At 36.5% G+C, this 8785-nt stretch overlaps 1 pseudogene; it reads left to right on the forward strand.

Annotated features, from left to right (window-relative positions):
• Positions 1-5894: 5894 nt before the first annotated feature.
• On the forward strand, positions 5895-6894 carry LOC100385846 (single-stranded DNA-binding protein, mitochondrial pseudogene; annotated as a pseudogene).
• Positions 6895-8785: the final 1891 nt, after the last annotated feature.

Consider the following 8785-nt stretch of genomic DNA (forward strand, 5'->3'; position numbering starts at 1 on the left):
ACTACAATGTAAGGGATTGAGGGGATAGAGTGGCTAATAGTGCAAGCATGTTTTCACAGAATTTATAGTCTAGGAGATTTTTTCTTTTTAAAGAAAGTAAGAAAGAGAAAGAGAAAAAGGGGAGAGAGAACAGGAGTCTTGCTCTATTGCCAAGGCTGGAATGCAATCTAGAAATAGGTATCAAAAACCTCTTTTATGCTGATGATTGTGCTTAACATCAGAGACAGGAAGGAATAAGGAAAGAAAATAACAGACAAACAGCCAACCAATATTTCGTTTAAATCTGTGAAATGCTATGCAAGTGCTGAAGCGTGATTTGCTTCCATTTATGTGGTCACTTTCAAAATAGGTGTAATGTGATACTAAAAAACAATGTATGTTCTGTGGACGTGGGGTGTAGAATTCTATAAATATTCACTGAGTTTACTTGTTCCAGGCCTGAGTTCAAATCATAAATGTCTCTGTTAATTTTATATCTCATTGATCCGTCGAATATTAACAATGTGGTGTCAAAGTCTCCCGCTATTAGTGTGGGAGTCCAAGTCTCTTTACAAGTCATTGAAAACTTGTCTTATATATCTGGGTGCCCCTGTATTGGGTACATATATATTTATGATCATTGACTCCTATTATTGCATTGATTTTTTATCATTATGTAATGTCCTTCTTTGTTTCTTTTAGTCTTGGTTACTATTGTAGTCAATTTTGTCAGAGATGAAAGTTACGACTCCTGTTTTTTTGTTTGTTTGTTTGTTTGTTTTGTTTTTCTTTCCTCTCCATTTGATTGGTGAGTCTTCCTCCAACCTTTTGTTTTGAGTCTTTGTTGTCCTTGCTTATGAGATGGATCTGGATACAGAGTGCTGATGTGTTTTGACTTTTTAATTCAGTTTGCGTGTCTGTGTCTTTGATTGGGGTATTTAATCCATTTAAATTCAGGATTAATATTGATGTTTGTGAGTTTAATATTGCCATTTAATGCTGGCTGGCTATTTTGCCCATTAGTTGATATAAATACTTCATTATGGAGATACTCTTTATCTTTTGGTAAGTTTTTGGGATGACTGATACTGTTTGTTCCTTTCTGTGTGTAGTGCTTCTTTCAGAAGCTCTTGTAAAGCAGGCCTGGTGGTGATGAAATCTCTGAGTGCTTGCTTATTCATGAAAAATTTTATTTTTCCTTCATTTATAAAGCTTAATTTGGCTGGATATAAGATTCTGGGTTGAAAATTCTTTTCTTTGAGGATATTGAATATTAACCCCCACTCTCTTCTAGCTTGTAGGGTTTCTGCTGAGAGATCTGCTGTAAGTCTGATAGGCTTCCCTTTATGGGTAACCTGACCTTTCTCTCTAGCTGCCCTTAGAATTTTCTCTTTTATTTCAACCCTGGTGAATCTAACACTTATGTGTCTTGGGGTTGCTCTACTTGAGGAATATCTTTGTGGTGTTCTCTGTATTACCTGGAGATGAGTATTGTCCCAACGTACTAGGTTAGGGAAGTTTTTCTGAATAATATCCTGAAGAATACTTTCCAGCTTGGATTCATTCTCTTCATGACATTCAGGTACACCTATCAAACATAAATTAGGTCTTTTCACATAGTCCCATATTTCTTGGAGACTTTGCTCATTCCTTTTTACTTTTTCTTCTCTAATCTTGTCTTCTTGTTTCATTTCATTAAGGTGGTCTTCAACCTCTGATATCCTTTCTTCTGCTTGATCAATTCAAGTGTTAAAACCTGTGCATACTTCTCGGAGTTCTCGTATAGTATTCTTAATTCACTTATATTCCTCTCTAAATTGTCTATTCTCATTAGGATTTCGTCAAATCTTTTTTCAAAGTTCTTAGTTTCTTTACATTGGGCTAGAACATGTTCTTTAAACTCACAGAAGTTTCTTATTATCCATCTTCTGAAGCCTCATTCTGTTATTGGAATGCACTCATTTTCCAGCAGGCCTTGTTCCTCTGTTGATGAGGAACTGTGATCCTCTGTAGAGGGAGAGGCATTCTGATTTTGAGTATTCTCAGCCTTTTTATGCTGGTTTCTTCCCATCATTGTAAATTTATCCACCTGTCGTCTTTGTAATTACCAACTTTCAAATTACGTCTCTTAGTGGACGTCCAACTTGTTAATTCCCAGGGCCGAAATGTGAGCAAACCACTGCGCTGGCTAAAACAGTGGCATCAAGATTCTTGGTGCTTTTCTGTCTGGGAGTCTCCCTTCTGGCTTCCCTTCTGAGTCCCTTCTTCAATCAGCTCCAAATGTTGACCAAAAGGGGAACCAGTCCCGTTTACTCTGTACCAAGAACCGCCGCGCCTGGGCACCAGCAAAACCGCAAAACCGTCTGCAAGAGTCGTGCTGGCGACTCGTGAGGCTCCTCCGCTGGGAATCTCCTGGTCCTTGTGCAAGAAAGATTCGTCTGAAAGTGTGGTGTCCTCTCGTTCTCTGCGCTTTCACTGGGAGCTACAAGCCTGAGCTGCTAGTGGTCAGCCATCTTCTGAAATTCCTGATTTAAACAAGGATCATAAGTGGTTATGAAACCCATTGAGTGAAAAGTTTTTGGTGTATGTGATATTCAAATATTTCCAAAGGATCAAGACACAGGTTAATTGCTAATTGCAAAGGGAGGACATACTTGTATAATTAGGAGCTGTGGCAAGGGTAATAAACAAACTATTGGGACAGCCTAACCTTAGGTGTCTTCATGACTATTCAGTATGAACATCCAATATCCCTTATAAAAGTATTCTTGACTCAAATATTTAACCTGAACCTAATCAAGCATTTAGCTCTAACTTCCAGTTTACAGTAAATAAAGGATCTGGGGAAATTAGTTAAAACTATTAGCAAACATTAAGTCAAATCTAGAATGTGAAATATTGTACCAAAAAGATCATTAGATCGTTTGAAAGGTCAATGTCATGAGAAAAACATAAAGGTGAGTGAACCATTTTAAAATAAACAGACTAAAGGGACAGAACAGATGCAATATGAGAACTTTGATTATATCCTTGTTAAAAAAGAAGAAAGAATAAACAGTTTTAAAAGACATTTTGGTTCCCAAGGGAGATCAAATATGCACTGGGTGATACACATTATAATAAAATTATTGTACATTTTTAAAGTAATGATTGTATAATTGGGCAGAATTATAGGAGTACTACTTTTTCTTTCTTTTTTTTTTTTTTTAAGAGATACTTGCTGAGGTATCTAGGGATAAAGTGTTATGTTATCTGCAACTTAATATATAATGGCTTGGCAAAAAAGAGACTATATATAGGTGCTCCCCGACTTAACAGTGGGGTTACATTCAGATAATTCTATCAGTAGTTGAAAATATCCTAAGTTGAAAGTTCATTTTCAATTTAGGATATTTTCAATTTATGTTGGATTTGTCTAGACTCAACACCATTGTCAGTTGAGGAGTCTGTTGAATCCATATCACTTTTGCACCATCATAAAGTCAAAAAATTGTGTAAGCTGAACCATTTTAAGTTGGAATCATCTACATATTTATTTGCAGGTAAAGCAAGTGTGGAAGAATATTAAGAATTGTTGAATATAGGTAGTAGGTACATGGATATTAATTATCCTAATTCTTTCAATCACTTGTATGTTCAAAATTTTTTATACTACAAAGTTGGAACAAATAGAAATTCTCATTAGCTGTTTTTAAGGATTGAGAAATATTTGTTATTGACAAGCCCTTCTGTTACATTTTAATCAGGTATAAGTAGCATTAATTACATCAATGATAATACAGATTTCTGGATTTTTATGTCTCTATTACAGAATTTGTTTCTATGCCTTTAATTTCTTGGTAGGATGAGCTGTGGGAGAATATGTCCTTTAGTAACACTGGTCTGTGTTTTGTTATTCTGTTCGACTGTCATCTCTGAATCCTAAAGAGAGCCTGTTTAACCTTCACTTTACCACTGATCAAGTTTGAAAGAATGTCATAGCTCTTCTCTGAGACCTATTTGAATAAGTATATTTCATATAAAACAAAGCTTGTTTGTAAAACTAATACTACATTTGAGCTATTATGCTCCATTTTGAGGTTTGAATAAGTGCACCCCCTCCTTTTTTAATGGGTTTATTACTAGAATTACTTGGTTTAGGGATCCAATGAAAGGGAAAATATCTTTAAAAGTATATCCCAGAAATAAGGCAGATTAGGATTTAGTTTCACATTGTCTCATGGGCTTGGTGCAAATCTGACACTAAGATCCTGCCCTAGCAAATAATTGTGAGCACCATGCATTAATTAATTTCTTGCGAGTGCTCTGTGTGTGTGTGCGTATCCATATGTATCCTCTTCCAGATGCTTCTCCTCACCACTTTCCTGCTGCATTGCAGAACCTTCTCCTTCTCTCTCCACATCCCTGCTTCCTCTGTATGCCACTTCCCTTCACACAGCAGGACTCCCGCTGTCAGTCATTAAATGCTCAAGCATTTGAGAGTCTGGCCTCCTGTCTTGGCATGGCTTTTCTGTCACTCAGCTTAGCTGGGGGCTGGACAGAGAAAATTGAATCTACTGACAATCCAGAGGAGCATGTTTAGCCCTGTTATTGCTGCCCTGCTGCTACGATCCCCCCCAGCAAAGGAGAAACGATTTAGAGAGGTAGAACCTCTGGGGCAGATGAGCAGGAGTTTTCAAGTGAAATCTAACAGTACCTACAAAAGGAGCACTATGAGGAGGAATCAGGAGGTAATTTTCAACTTAAGAAAACCCAAAAACCAAAAAAAAAGACGAGGTTGTTGACATAATTTTATTTAATTAGAAGTAGTTATTTGCTTATATTTGCAAAAAAGAAACACTAAAAGGATAAACCAAAAACCCCTATCTCTCATTTAAAAATTTGTTTCTGAAAACTCTGTTGCTAAGTGAACAGCTATTAAAGAACCATTTTCCATTAATATTAACTGGAAAAAAATTGTGATCTGTTCCACCCAACCCAAAATGTCCAAACAATATTCACAGGTTTAAAAATATTACCGATTGGGCAATATATATATATAGACAAGTTCCTGTAACTAAAAAACAAGTTGAAATAAATACCATTTATATATAAAATATGTAATGTAATGAAGCAAGAGAAGAAGGATGGGTAGGGAAAGAGAGGGGGTCTTTTGAATATGGTAGAAGTCAGGTGGTCAATTTCTAGGCAAACAACCTTCTAGGAGTGCAGTGTATCTTGCTTTCAAGTTGCATGTACAAATGAAGTAAAGACACATAAAAACTTTTAGGGCAAAATCAAGCCTGAACATGAGAGAGTGTAATACAGAGATAATACACAGCACAATGGAACGTCATAGAAGATGGAATCTCTTCACCACTTCGTAAGAATGCAAAGAAAAGTGTTTGGCATTTAACCAAATGAAATGGGCTCAATAGTCCCATAGACAGTTGTTTTTGGATAAATATAGAAATTGACCCTTAAGGTCTTAAAAATCTTGAAACCTATTTTTGTTTTATCTGAGTTCCTTCCTAAGGAAATGACTTTTAGGCCTCTCACATAAAGTATCAAAGCACTGAAACTAGATGACTGCACCAGATGCTGGACCTCTCATTCACCATGATTGCTTTCTTGCCCCTCCCAAGTTCCTGTTTTCTTATGCGTTGTTACTTTTCCTGGCTGCTATATAGACCCATGGTTTTAGTTAGTCAGGGAAATGGAGATGGATTTGAGGCTGAGCTCACATCTCCTTGGCTGAAGCACCCAATGAAAACCTTTTTCCTTGGCAATGCTTGTCTCAGTAATTGGCTTTCTGTGTAGCCAGCAGCAGATCAAACCCCTGGTGTTTTGTAACACAAACATTGCACATAATATAAATTCATTCCACTTAATAATTCTCTGATTGGAAAGTACTGTATTGTGTAAATTAGTGGCTATGTCTTTGACTGGAACTATAGTGTCAAGATAGTCTTGAGTTGTTCAAAGGTGTATAGTATTTCATGAGCCTTCAAAATGAAACTCCTTAGCTCAATGGCTATAATGTAAATGTACTGTCATGTAACATATAATGACATTTTGGTTAAAGACTGAATATAGAATGGTGGTTCCATAAGAAGATAATGGAGCTGAAAAATTCTATTGTCTGGTGACACCTAGATGATCCTGACCTTGTGTAGACCTAGGCTAATGTGTGAGTTTCTGTACCAGTTTTTAACAAAAGAGTTGAAAAATTAAAAAAAAAAATTAAAAACAGGTTAGAGCATCAGGAACAGCCTAAAGATTAGACGGTAAGAAAAGAAAATAGGAGGCATGTTTCGAAGACCTGTATTACAGGTACTTCATCAGTTTGTAAGACATGCATCCAAAACAGCTGCCAGTTTGGTTCTTGAAAGATCCCTGAATCGTGTGCAGTTACCTGGGCGAGTGGATCAGGATCCTGTCTTGAGACAGGTGGAAGGAAAAAAATCCAGTCACAATATTTTCTCTAGCAACAAATGAGATGTGGCGATCAGGGGCAAGTGAAGTTTACCAAATGAGCGATGTCAGTCAAAAGACAACGTGGCACAGAATATCAGTATTCTGGCCAGGCCTCAGAGATGTGGCATACCAGTATGTGAGAAAGGGATTTCAAATTTATGTGGAAGGGAAAATAGACTATGATGAACACATGGATAAAAATAATGTGAGGTGACAAGCAACAACAATCAGACCTGATAATATATTTCTGAGTGACCAGACAAAAGAGAAGGAGTAGAATGGATGACTCTTCTTTGGCCATCATTTGGTACAGTCTCATTTCCAAATCATGTATAATCCTTATAGTTCCCAAGGACAGGATTTAAAATACTCTTTTACATTAAAAAAAAAAGTTTATAGAATGAGGATATAAAGAAAGAAAATAGTTTTGAACAGCTATACAGTGTGTTTACATTTTAAGCTATTATTTAAAAAGTAAAGAAATTAATAAAATTAAGACATTTATAAAGTAACAAAGTTACAGTAAGCTACAGTTAACTTATTATTGAAGAAAAAATATTTTTAATAGAGTGTAGCCTAAGTGTACAATGTTTAGAGTCTGTAGGAGTATACAGCAAAGTTCTAGGCCTTTATCTTCACTCACCACTCACTCATTGACTCACCCAAAACAGCTTCCGATCCTGCAAGCTTCATTCATGAACCTGTACAGGTACCTGTATACCATTTTATATCTTTCATACCATGTTGTGTTTTTACTGTACCGTTTCTATGTTTAGATACACAAATACCATTATTTATGATTGCCTATAGTATTCAGTGCCGTAACATGCAATACAGGTCTGTAGCCCGTATTACAGGCAATACCATATAGCTGAGGTGTGTAACAAGTAGGCTATACAATTTAGGTTTGTGTAAGTACACTCTGATGTTCACACAGTGACATCATCACCTAATGATGCATTTCTCAGAACATATCCCTGTTGTTAATTGAAACGTTACTCTGTGTGTGTGTGTGTGTGTGTGTGCGTGCGCGCGCGCGTGTGCGTGTGTGTGTGTGTATGTGTGACTCCTGGTAAGAGTATATTTCTTAGTCCATTTATAATTGACTGTAACAGAGAGGAAAGTAATTTTCTCTCTGTCCTCATAAATTTTTAGTCAAGACTCTGTTACAAAAGACAGATTAATGAGAGAAAAATAAACAGAAGTTTAATAACATGTATATTCTGTATATATGGGAGATGCACAGGAAAATCTCAAAGAATAAATTCTCTAAGAGTAACTAACTATAAAGATTAGATCTCAAAGAGTTGTATTAAATGTCAGGCTTAAATATGATCATCCCTTGAAACAAGAGTTTGGGGGAATGTCCTGGTTATAGGGAAGTGGCCAGGAAAAAAACATTTTAAACAAGAGTAAGGTTTGTTATGCAGATTTAAACTGATGCTTTTTCCATTGATGGGAGTTTCTAGTGATTTAGTCATCCTTCTCTTCCTGATGGAGAAAGGGAAACACCCTTACAAATGGAGATTTCCTTAATAGATGTAAATTTCTTACCCTCTGGTAACTTTTACTCTTCATTTCAGCCTTCTTGTGTGTGTGTCTGCAGTTTCTCTAAATAACCAGCTCAAAATAGTCCTCATGCCAAGGAGGTATAGTTTGGGTAGTATAACAGTAAAAGGTCTGTTATGGATGCATGCAGCAAGTCAATATGATTATGCTGAGATACCAGGCTGCAGCAGAGAAAGAGGTTTAATTGAAGGGCCATTGAATGACGAGATGAGAGGAAACCTCAAATCCATCTCCCTGAGGAGTTTGGGGTTAGGGTTCTCAAGGGTTTTGGAGAGGGCCAAAGAGGGGAGATGGTTATTGGTCAAAGAGCATAGGGTGAAGCCATGAGGTAGGGAGATGAATAAACTAAATTCTCATGTAGTTGGTTTTTCTTTTGGGGTTCTTCAAAATGGTTGTGATCAGCTAAAACTCAGAATCTGAAACGTATCTTAAACAATTTTGAAAAAAAGCCTATGATTCTAACATCGGAAATTCTGTATACAGAAACAATGGGGATGCAAGTAGTATCTGATGCTCCATGACTTTTGGTTACAAGGAAGCAGGCCAAGTGTAGCCTGATAAATGCTTAATTAACTTTATTTCTGTCCAGAATTCTTGTTCATTCTGTGAGGACAGCTTTAGTAGCATATTCTGGTCTCCTAGTCATGTTTTAAGATGGCATTTATCAACCTTATCCATTCAGAGGATGATGTTAGCATTTATCAGTTCTCTTCATAATATTAAAACTATATCCTCAGAAATGTCTCTGTCCAGAAATTTATCTAAATTAGAAGGCCCAAGT

Source organism: Callithrix jacchus, chromosome 9 (genome assembly GCF_049354715.1).
Source record: "Callithrix jacchus isolate 240 chromosome 9, calJac240_pri, whole genome shotgun sequence".
Classification (NCBI taxonomy): Eukaryota; Metazoa; Chordata; class Mammalia; order Primates; family Cebidae; genus Callithrix; species Callithrix jacchus.